The sequence below is a fragment of the Leguminivora glycinivorella genome, chromosome 26, assembly GCF_023078275.1.
Source record: "Leguminivora glycinivorella isolate SPB_JAAS2020 chromosome 26, LegGlyc_1.1, whole genome shotgun sequence".
NCBI classification, from domain to species: domain Eukaryota; kingdom Metazoa; phylum Arthropoda; class Insecta; order Lepidoptera; family Tortricidae; genus Leguminivora; species Leguminivora glycinivorella.
This window is the reverse complement of record NC_062996.1, coordinates 100,718-113,813: the sequence shown is the minus strand read 5'-3', so window position 1 is coordinate 113,813 and position 13,096 is coordinate 100,718.

Sequence of the window (13,096 nt, the reverse complement as noted above, 5' to 3'; positions counted from 1 at the left end):
CAGTCTGTTGCCGGACTAACTTGAATGTTATTCTTAAGGGTCTCTCACACTAATATATGAAATTTATTATGAAAACGTTGAAAAATTTTTTTTGCGAATTTAACTAAAAGTGATATTCAGGGTGGTTTCTGATAATGAACCTAGCTACGTGTCGAATTTAACGGGAAAAAAACTGTATCATGTATCGTGTATGTTATGTTTTAGAGGAGAAAGCCTTGGATGAACACCTTGAAGATGACATGAGCAGCGATGTTCCCGAGCCTTCTTTGCGTGAGTATCTGGCATTCAGAATAATAATAGTTATAATTAATTAAATCCTAGATAAGAGTTTTGGATGATTCACGGTTATTTTCATTAGACTTATATTGACCGGGATATAGACCGTGATTACCTTTTTGATTTTTGTCGAGCTCCCGATATTTCGACGCAGTTGCATGCATCATGATCACTGTCTGTAAACTATCAGAACTATCAGTAAACTATATGCATCCTTTTCTTTAGGGTGCTATAGAAAAGGATACCTAATTACCTATAGTTTTCTTTCTTCTTATTTACTGACAGACTTGTTTGACAGAGTATATAGTATGAATTCTCTGAGATGAACTTTTCGCTTTAGCCGTAATCTGTTAAACAAAGGCCTTTGTGTCTATTATTCACGGCAGCTAGCTCCCGTCTAAACGGCACGTGCTATAGTCTCAGTGTAGTTAAAAAGCAACTATCATGATAGTAACAAGGTTCAAATCCATAAAAAGCCGTTTCGGAGATAACACGTTTAATCATCTTCAAAAAAAGTTACCTGCATACTGCAAACTGTTTAATAAATTTGAACCTTATTGCTATCATGATAGTTGCCTTTTAACTACACTGAGACTTTAGCACGTGCTGTGGAAACGGGAGCTAGCCGACGTGAATAATAGAAACAAAGGCCTTTATTTAACAGATTACGGCAAAAGCGAAACGTTCATCTCAGAAAATTCATACTATAACTATTATTCCGTGTTCAGCTCCGGGCGAGAAGAGCCCCGCCCCGCCTTGTAAAGAGGAGCCGCGAGACGAATATCTGTCACGTAAGTAGATTTGTAATACGCAACTGTGGGAACAAATCAAATTATTTTAACAAATATTTTGATTTGTGTTTTTTTTTTATGTTTAAAAGACGCCGGTTCGAATCCGGCCTTCACCACTGGTGGTGCTCGTCATTTTTTCTTTAATATATGACATCTTATTTCGATTTTTAATTTATATATAGTAGTGTGAATACATAAAAAAACACACAAATCAAAATAATTTGATTTGTTCCCATAGTTGCGTATAGATGGCAGCACCAGTCTCTCTAGCTATATCGTAAACCTGTAAAGGTTTCGTATAGGAGGTGCAAGCACCTACTGCTTGCCCTTAGAGTTGGTCAAAGACGCCTAGTCTTACAAAGATGACATATAGAAGAGAAATTTCGACGGCTTCCGCTGTGGCGAAGTGGCCTAGGGGTTCATGGCGTTTGGCCCGGATTGCTAAAAGACGCCGGTTCGAATCCGGCCTTCACCACTGGTGGTGCTCGTCATTTTTTAACCGCCTTCCAAATCTCAAAGGAAGGGGTTCTTAATTCGTCTGTATTTTTTTTTTATGTTTGTTCCTCGATATCTCCGTCGTTACTGGACCGATTTTGAATTTTTTTTTTTGATTGAATGTATATGCATACAGATTGGGCTGGTGTCCCTCTCGCACGTGTGGCCAGAGTTAATGAGGTTACCATAGTAGTAGTATTTTTATCTGTATATTACCTGACTTTATAACTTCTTATATTATTCTAGTGTTATATTCAAACTAGGGCTTCGATATATTTTAAAGAATCGGCAAATAATTATAATGTAATTATTTTGATGCCAATAAATCAAAGATTTGTATAATTAAAAAATAGGTTCAAATGAGTATTAGTAGATTTGGTAGTAACTTTGAAAATTCACTGGTATCCCCAACGTATGACAGTGATGACGTCACTGAATAATGTTGACATTGTCAGTAAGTGCGAGAGGGACACCAGCCCAAACAATGACCTCTCATGTGGACACACTTTTTGACCTAACTACACAATCTAGTTTAATAATTCTAAATCCCATTATTCCGTGTTCAGCTCCAGATGAGGAGAGCCAAGGCCCGCCTTGTAAAGAGGAGCCGCGAGACGGATGTTTGTCACGTAAGTACACACTTGGAAATACATCAAAAGTTTCATTATTGTCACTTGAAGAATAGGTAACATTAGGGTGCCTTTCCACCACAGATGCGCGACGTGGATGACATGAAATGAAATTCAATTTAGGCATTAACATAATGATCTTATGAAAGTCTGAGAAGAAAATTTTTGATTATTTTAGGGAATTTTAGGTCAATTATACTCAGGATCACGAGTAGGGTTTGCAATCCGGATATTCGAATATCCGAACTATTCGAATATCCGCCAATATTTTTATCCGAAAATATTCGAATAATCCAAGTGAAATTATCCGGATAAACGGATAATTTCTATAAACACTATTTTTTATTTATAAGTAATATATTTAATAGATAGACCTCACTGAAACCAATTTCGATCAATTCTTAATACGGACAATGTTATTGCTAACAAGTTAACACCTATTTATCTTCAAAATCAAACTAATATTTACAAAACAAAGAAAGCATTCGTGGACAAGAAGTAAGCAGAATGCCTCACCCCACGCACTCAGTTCTTATCAAATATTCGATTAATTGGATGATTTAAAAAAACAGAAAAATGTTCAAGTATTATTTTTTAATATGAAAACGTTACCCCAACCTACTTTCATTACTGCTAATAGCTAACGTGAAGTTATCTGTAAAACCGTACTTAATAAGGGAGATTTATACCTAGATTTCCTGGTCCCTTGTTTTTTTGAAATTGAAATTTAGCGCCTCACTCCGAATTTAGCTGTTATCAGTTCCATGGCAATTTAGTACGCCAGAATTCCCTCCACTTCACTAAGAAATATAAGGCATTTTCCTTTTAAGTTCTTAGTTACATTCATACACAAAAATCGGTCTAATTACTACTTATACTTTGAAATCTTAGTCGATCTACTGATCAGCTTGGAAACTAAAACCCATCAAATTGCTGCCGAGCAATTTGAGGCGTTTTGGATTTGAATATTTAAATAAGTTCGCCTTTGTACCTCCTCCTTCTTCATTTTTTTAAATTTTATGTGTTGTATATTTTATGTTGGTGGTACAATACTTATTTATCGCCTCTCCCCTTCCATTGGTACTTTGGTACCAGCCACTGTGCAACTAAGGTCTAAAATGATCCACACCTGGATAGGAAGTGTCTTCGACTAATTGGTCTTCTCTTTTTTTGGTTATTCTGTTTTGAACGAGTACCTATGCTCAGTTGCTCATTCCTGTTCTAAGACCCTAACCAGGACGCTTTTGTTTAGAGCCTATTACGAAAAGAGTTTTCAACTTTTTATATTAAGTATCCGATCCGGTCCAAGATGGCATCTGGTACGGGCGTAGGCATTTATGCAAATGACTAGTGACTACAGTGGTAGTATCTTTTAAGCCGAGACATACGCAATAATTACCTGTGTACATAAGAATATAGTTAGACAAACCCAAGGAAAGAATATCTATATACTCAGCGACAGTCAGGCGGCACTCAAAGCCTTCACATCGCCCAGAGGTGACTCTTGACTGGTATTAAACGGCATCCAAGCTCTTAACAAGCTTGGAAGGCAAAACAAGATGCAACTGGTATGGATACCGGGGCACGAAGGCTTCATTGGCAATGAAAATGCTGATGAACTTGCCAAGGCCAGGTCTGGTCATGAAGGACCATAAAAAGGCTAATCACCAAAAAGAGTGGGATGCCCTGGTAGGTCTGAAGCATTCAAAGCTCTTTATGCGGAGGGTAGAATCTGGATGGAGCAAAAAGCTAGGAAAGCTAGGCAAAAGACAACTCCAAATTATAACGGGGGTGTTCACAGGCCATTACGGGATCAAAGGAATGTTGGCCAAGATGGGACACGCTGACTACACAGATTGTCGCATGTGCGGCGAAGAGGAAGAGACCGTCAGACATCTAATGTGTGAATGTCACGCCCTCGCCAGACAAAGAATGAAGAACTTTGGAGCAGGCTACCTATTACCAAAGGACATCAGAGAGCTACCCATGAGCCTCGTCATCCGATACGTGGAGATGGTCGAGAAGCTCCAGAATAGCTGAAGGATCTTAAGATCTTAGAGGGTAATTGCACAAAAGATCCCGATGGGTCGAAGTGTATCCGGAAGGGCCCCGCAGATTTAAGATAAGATGAGTATCCGATCCGATCGAGCGAAGGACCGACTCCTATACATTCTCGAAATTATTCAAGGCGCCATCTTTGATTTTTGTCTTTGACATCCTTCCTATATCCGATATCGGAACGGATAATATGACAACGCTGTATCGCCTATAACCATCATCATATCCAATGATGTTGTCTCACGTTCCACTCTACACAAGCCATCCTCTCTACCATCCATTTCCAAGGTAAAGGTGTTGTCAGAAAAACTTCTCGTTATACCTAACACCTAACTAATCACTACTACTAACTGTCTTATATTGACAGCTCACTATCTGTTTGCAAGATTCTAGTCATAGAACTAAAGATAGAGAGCTAGGTGTGTTTTAATTTCTACAGTTTGCTGATTTACGCAAAAAATAAATAAAAATGTAGGTAAATTTCGCATTATGGCGCTCATATATCTCAGCCGTTATCAATTCCACGCTTATACGCACCTGTAACATTAATTTTGTTCCATTTAATAAATTATCCGAAATTATCCGAATTATTCGAATATTCGAATAATAAAAATTGTATTATCCGAATTATTCGAATATTAAAAATCCGTCGGATAATGCAAACTCTAATCACGAGTACTTACTACTCAATCTCACTGGGAGACAAAAAGTGTCCCAGAATTTTCATACATTTTTGTTACTCCATAAAACATGTACGGAAAATGGTAACAAAATAAGAAAAAATCGAATGGGACAATTTTTTTAACTACTAGGATTGAAAAGGAATTCTGAGTAGGAATAGCATTATTTTTTTTTTTTCAATATTATCACACTTCATAAAAGTGGCAAAAAAAAGAAATGCTCAATGGTACCTTTTGTACAAATATAAATAAATTCAAACTAACACTAATGAAAATATGGTTTAAAATAGCGTTATAAACAGACAAAAAGTAGCCTATGTCACTCTATCCCTTCAACTATCTCCACTTACAAAAACACGTCAATTCGTCGCTCCGTTTTGTCGTGAAAGGCGGAGAAACAAACAGACCCCCATCCCATTTACAATATTAGTATGGATGCTTTAGCAATGAGCGCTCTCATGATCCCGGATGTGTTTGATACTCGTATCCACCAATCATGTTAATTTCTCCACAAAGCATAGCGCTAGTGGGAACGGGTCCGACTAAGCTGATTGGTGGACAATGGACATCAGACGCATCCAAGGCAACATTACGTATACTTGCTGGAGTAAGAGACAGGCACCCCTGCAGAGAGCTCTTTATTTCTCAACGTATAATGACGCACTACGCGCAATATATGTTTGATATACTGTTATTTGTTAGGCAAAACATATCTCAATTTGCTCGCGTTGCCTGTCCGGGCAAACAGCTTCGAGCTACAGGCCGTCTGAGAACAGTCCCCCGTCGCATGGCACTTTCAAGAAAGAACCCGCGTGTCATCGGCCCTACTTACTACGAACACTTACCTGCCGATCTTAGGAATGAGCCATATGACGAAACATTTAAGCGCAAATTGAGAAACCTTTTGTTAGATAACCCTCTGTACTCTGTAAATGAGTACATGGAATTGAATTTGTGATAGCATGCATTTGATTACACTGACTTCGGATTTTATTTCATTTCTTAATTTTATTGTGTTTTGTGTATTTCTATTTGTAAATGACGATCCTTATTGGGAGAAAATATTCATTTTATTATTTTCAATTTATAATGTAATTTTCGACGATCATGATGAGAATATAAACATAACTTTGGCATGTAACAAATTTATAGTGTAATTTTTATCATGAAATAAAGAAATCTAAATCTAAATCATTACCAACGTAGTGCACCACATCTCTGGTGGAAAGGCACCCTTGTTGTCGAGAATCGCAAGTGGTTACTTGCAGAATGAGCATTAATTTCAACGGAAGGCTTAGGTAGTCCGTTTAACCTTTAGAACGCCAAAGACGGCAAATGACGTCAACGGAAAACCGTGCCACTGACGCCACGGGGGTAAATTAAGGATGGATAAAGAAATTATGCTAACATAAAAGTGGAGTGATTTTCCATATATTTTCATTTAAAAAAATGCATGACGTCAAATGCCGTCGCTGGTGTCGTGGTCACGATTTTCCGAAGTCTCTGGCGGCCAAAAGGTTAATTACCCGAGAAGTGATTTCAGATCTTTATTGGTAAATAATTATACATTTTTACAAGTCATAATGGCGCCCGATATACTATTTTTTTTCCCTCACTAGCTCGGATTTTATCCAATAGTGGATAAAGTAATTTGACCTTAAATAAAGTCAAATTTTCTGCTTTAAAATAAAAAGCAGGTGACTATAATGATGATGATTTTTTTTATAGTAATGATGATGATTTATCACCTGTGGAACTACTAGAAGCAGTGATAAACGTTTTTTGCCTTGTACTTTCCTCGCTATAATGAGGGGAAAAGTTTTGTGTCACACACGGGTGCAAATGTTTTTTACTTCTCGTGTGTTGAAAAACTCGCAAGTTCAGGATTCTATTCTCGAACCTTCAACTATAGAATCCTTTCACTTGCTCGTTTTTCAATTCCACACTCGGCGTTAAAATACAACTTTGCATCCTTGTATAACAAATAATTATTTTTGTCAAGTTCTTGCATTCGTCGCATTCTGCTTTTGCCCCAATGATCCGGAGCACGTTTGTTCCGTGGTGATGGGAAAGAAGTACTGATCATATGCTTGGATTTCATTTGATATGGCAAATTCTGTTTGGAAATGGACATGTGTTTCCTTGTCTTCAGCTGGCGAGTGCGAAGTTGACACAGCGCCTCTGACCTCGCGAGCTGTTCAGCAGCTCTCGTTGGGGTGTTCCGTGAAGGTGGAGCGCCTCAGCGACTCGCCGCTCGCGAGCAAACCGTGCCCCGTGACGTCACACCGCGAGAGCGACGAACAAGCCTACACACACGATACTCGCCCCACACACGACTCTAGTTTGAACACACACAAACAGGAAAATATCACACGCACACCAGTAACGAATACCGAAGTCTACTGTTGCGACATGTGCGCTCACCTATGCACGTCAAAACTTACTCTAATCCGCCATATCAGAACACATACTCACCCGGAGGGAAGGCACACCTGCGGAGCTTGTAAAGAAACATTTCCTAGTGTCTTGTCACTGAAGAAGCATCTAAGGTTGCACTCTACAGACAAACCCTGCGTTTGTGAAGACTGCAATAAGCGATTTTCAACTGAAAAAGATCTGGATTCACATAAAAGAAAGAAATGTAACAGAAAATTCACTCGAAAAGTATCGGTAGGTCGCCGTGAAAATAAACGTAGTGTGATGAAATCATGCCAATGTAAAGTATGTAACAAAGAATTTACTCGTAAAAGTTCTTTAGTTGTCCATGAAAGAATCCATAGTGGAATAAAACCATACAAATGTAAAGAATGTAACAAAGAATTTAGAGAAAAATGTAAATTAGTTGTCCATGAAAGAATCCATAGTGGAATAAAACCGTACAAATGTAAAGAATGTGACAAAGAATTCAAACAAAAATCTAATTTAGTTGTCCATGAAAGAATCCATAGTGGAACAAAACCATACAAATGTAAAGTATGTAACAAACAATTCACTTATAAAAGGTCTTTAGTTGCCCATGAGAGAATCCATAGTGGAATAAAACCGTACAAATGTAAAGTATGTAACAAACAATTCACTTATAAACATTCTTTAGTTAGCCACGAAATAATCCATAGTGGAATAAAACCATACAAATGTAAAGAATGTAACAAAGAATTTAAAGAAAAATCTAAATTTGTTGCCCATGAAAGAATCCACAGTGGAATAAAACCGTACAAATGTAAAGAATGTAACAAAGAATTCACTTGTAAAAAATATTTAGTTAGCCACGAAATAATCCACAGTGAAATACAACCACACAAATGTAAAGAATGTAACAATGGTATCAGTTGTAATTGTCATTTACTTTCCCAAGAAAAAATCCACAGTGACCATACATATGCAAAAAATTCATTTATTTATTTATTTATTTAGGGTCAACAACAGAAATTAAATAAAATAGGCAAAATAGTAGTACGACAATGGAAAAAAAAGGTAATATGCAACATTATTTAAACATGTTTAAATATTCATTAATTTAAAGATAGATGTTTGCCCAATTAGGCCCACTAGCACCCACCACTTAACTCAGGGTTAGTGGGCTGTCATCTGTCAAATTCCATATAAAATGGATTGTTAACCCTCGGGTTAACTCCCCCTTTTCGTTGGTGCAAGTAGCCCTTATAGATAATCACATCTTACTCCAGTATCTTTGGAAGTTTGGACTAACAGACGTACAGTAAGACTTTTAGACAAACTATGAATATATGTGAGTGTGCACTGAAAACGTCCCACTTTGTCGATTGCTCTAAAGCCGCTTTGCCAGTTTATTCATATAAAGATACAAGTAAATCTCGCCTTAATGGTAACCGACAAAGTGGGACGTTTTACTATACACACTCACATATTAGATTTAGTAAAAAATAAAAATGGGTGAATCAAACATTAGTTCTTGCTTTTTGCAAGAATAGGCTTACTAGGCTAATATCGAATTTGGCACAATAAATGATTGTCTTCTGTAGTATTTGACATAAAAAACAATATTTATAGATTTTGGGTAGTAAAAGTGTATGATGACTACGTATTTTCGATTAAAATTGTGTGTAATTTTTATATATTTTGGCCACCGAAAACGCTGTCAGCGATATAGTGACATCATCGAATTCGAACCTTTGCTGCATATCAAAACAATCACTGACATATTGAACTTTACCTTTTTACTTTTCTGTAATAATAAGCGCCACGGTGTTTTCAGTCAAAGGAAATAGTAAATCCGATGTACTTAGGATATGTTTAGGAAACGTAACGATAGAGGGCGTGAAAAACAATTATATGCCGTAGTGCAAGTTGTTCGCTAGATGTCACTGTTACGACATTACGACTACACAGCTAAATAATAATACCACTACCGAACGAGATGCTCACTTACAAATTATAATAAAAGTGACAGAGGGCAAAAAGTTATTTTTTGTCTTTGTCATAGTTTCACTTTTCCGCCACTGCCACAAGTTCGCAAACAAATAAGTACGTGACAGCAAAGACTTATATAACTCCGTATAGACAGATAAAGTCTAAGAAAAAAACGTACCCCAAAACCATACAGAAAAAAAAAATAAAAAAATAAAAAAATAAATCGTTTATTCTCAAAATAAACCCTTTTTTAACAACATTAAATCTTCTGCCAAACTGCAGGACAGGAAAAGGTACGGTCCTTTGGGGTACGCTCGGCTAGATGGTGCTAATATTAATATTTGACATTTTAACACATATCAAGCGTCCGTCTGGATGGCGTGAAAATCAAATTCAGAATTTTTGCACCAAATAACTGTACCTATAGCGAAGAAAACTGTACCTCAAATCACCCCAACGTGTGGGAACTATGAGCTGAAACATATATCAATAAACTGTACCTCACTAGCTTATCTTATCTCAAGTATACAAAGTTTTACTGGCAAAGGAATGTTGATTCACCCAAATACAATAATAACATATTTTAGAAGTTGCACTCCCGTACCCTAGTAAGGCCCAATTGACATATTGTTACAATACTTGCAATCTACTTATAATTTGAATCTTTCGAGAACATACATTGATTTTTGAAACAAACGAAATTCGTACCAATTTACCAATTACACTTTTCGTACGAAAAACGGTGGACATACAATTAAAATTAGAAAGCAGAATAACATTCGATATTTTATGATTTATTTTATACTTAGTTAAGTTATTGTAAGAATTATTTTAAGGACATGTTTTTGTACGCCAAATGGCAAAGCATAGTGTTACCATATTTATAATTTTATCCACCATTGTATACTGTACCTATGTTTTACAAATAAACACTTTGAACTTAAGTTAATCAAAGAATCACAATTTAGATTTCTTTCAATCTCTTTTTGCCAAGAGTGGCACTGAAACTTAGTAGTTAATGTGCTCTGCCTAACCCTTTATGGGATACAGGCGTGATTATATGTATGTATGTATGTAAATCAAAGAAAGAAGTAATTGCTGGGATACATGGCTAAGGAGCTAACCTAAAGTTCAAAGTTTTTAATGCTTAAGAATATAAATAAAAATATTAATGTTTTTATTTAATTCATAAGTTAATTTAATAATAAAACTACCGTGAGACACTGACATAATAGTGGAATGAGACCATATAAATGTAAAGAATGTAACATCGTAGGTTAATATCTTATACTATTAAACGAGCAATTCTTGTATATTTATTTATTTATTTATTTATTTATTTATTTATTTATTTATATATACCGACGATCTCGGAAACCGCTCTAACGATTTCGCTGAAATTTGTTTTGTGGGGGTTTTCGGGGTGAAAAATCGATCTAGCGTAGCCTTAGATCCCGGAAAACGCGAATTTTCGAGTTTTCTTGAGTTTTTCTTTCGCATTTGTAAACGTAAAATATGGTCCTTAATTTCGCCGCGCGCGCATCGATTCCGCGTAGCTCAGTCGCACGAGGTCGGTCAAATGTACGCAGATAGATCGTAGGTGTCAGGGTTTCGAATCCCGGCCAGAAATTAAGTTTTTGTTTTTTGTCTTTTTTTTTGTTTTTGTATTTATAAGAGTTTTTTTTTTATCCAAAGACGTGATATATTAAAATAGAACCGAGCGAAGCTCGGTCGCCCAGATATTTTGTAATTAAACACTATAATTAGAACAATGTTTTATTTAAAACACTGATTTAAACTTTCACGATTATTACACATCGGCTGTCAGGTGTTGATGTCATTTCAAGCCAGTCTTCTCCGAGACCACAGGGACAACGCCGTCCTTGAAACGTTGGAGGTCAGTTTAATATGTAGTTATACGCGATTAAGTCCCGATTTTAAAAATAATTAAATGTTTTATTTAATATTTCAACTTATTTTAGGGCATTTTCAGAATTTGGGTCCCCCCAATTTGCGTACGTTGTTAAACATTAACTGGCTGTCAGTTGTGTGGCGACAATTAAGCATAAAATCTGTCTAATAAAGATCGGATTTTTGTGCGTCATCTCCATTGATGTATATGTACTACGTAGTACATATACCTCAATGGTCATCTCATTAAAAACACTAAAAGTCATTAAAAGACGTAAGTCACTAAGAATGTCGCAAATCCGTTCGATCTCTGTTACTAATTTACATTTTTCACATTCTGAATGTAGGTTATCGCTTAAAGTTTAAGCTAGGAACATACTACGCGGACGTCCGTCGTAAAACGACCGCGACCGAACAGTGTGCACGGAACAAAACATCCAGCGAGCCAGATTTCGATCGGACGTCCGTGCGCTCAAGGCCACGACCGCGTCCGTCGACCGATAGTTTGCACGGTTATGTGTAATTTCCATTGTCCAGATCCCCGTCCGCGGTCGATTCACGACGGACGTCCGCGTAGTGTGTTCCTTGCTTTATGTAACTAAAGCAATATTTTGCTGAAGTTTCATGTTTAACTATCGTCACAGTTCTGACAGTGAGTTAATATTTGTTAACAACTTACGCCACAGAATTACAGTTAAACCAGAATGAGTAATTAGGTCAAAAAGTGTGTCCACATGAGAGGTCATTGTTTGGGCTGGTGTCCCTCTCGCACTTACTGACAATGTCAACATTTTTCAGTGACGTCATCACTGTCATACCACGGAAGTATAACTAAAGCATGGAAGCCATGCTAAAATAAGAGCTCGGTGACATGTATCTTACTCACACCACACTATTACCTTTTTTATAGGAGCGAATGAGACAATATTCCACAACTTCTTTCGTTTTCTCGAAGGTTGTCCCTAAATGCTGATGTCAAAACGGACCTGGGGTCCATTTATTATACGGCAAAATTAAATATACGTTTGTCATTTCACACTCGGTCACCATCTTTGACAACTGTACATAGTCGTATTATATTGGTTCGAGTTTTTAGCGCGACTTCAATGGTCGTCTTGACGATATTTATTTATTTTGTGACGATTTCTGATAGATCGTGGAAAAAATAGCTCAGTGTATATTTGTGATAGTTCCAAGTTTCATTTCTGACTATGGCTTGTGTGATCAAGTGTTGCAAATCACATTCAGGAAGAAAAGAAAACACGCAAGAGGTTATATCATTTCATCGGTAAGTTTCTTGAGTTTTTGATAATATTTATTGATACGACCTGGCAGAAATATAAATGTACATATTAGTAGTTTATACAATTCAAACCTTATTCAATTCTGTATAGATTTTTGCATATTTTTTGGAAGTTTTCTCAAACTCGGAAAGGTTATGTTTTTTAGCATAGTGATGTGATGTGTTTTATCGACCTTGCAATAATAACCTATCAATATTCATACCTTAAAAACGCCATCAATGATTATTGTTCTTTGTTATGATTCTCTTGTTATTTAGCTATTTTACAAATTCAACTTTATATATTTCTTAGATTTCCGAAGAAGAAGACCGGAAACACGAAGTTCAAGGTGCGATGCTCGCGGTTCTTTTACTCCCAAGACTCCACCAAAAAGAAGGCCAAGAAGCTGAAATGAAGCAGGCCCCCAGATGTCTCCCCAGGTGTCTACCTTTGACAATTGTACATAATCGTATTATATTAGATCAAATATCTCGGCGGTCGTCTGGCCGATTTTTAATTTAATTGTGTTTATTCCTGATAGATAGATAGATAGATAGTTGATGATTCTGCTAAATTCTTATGTG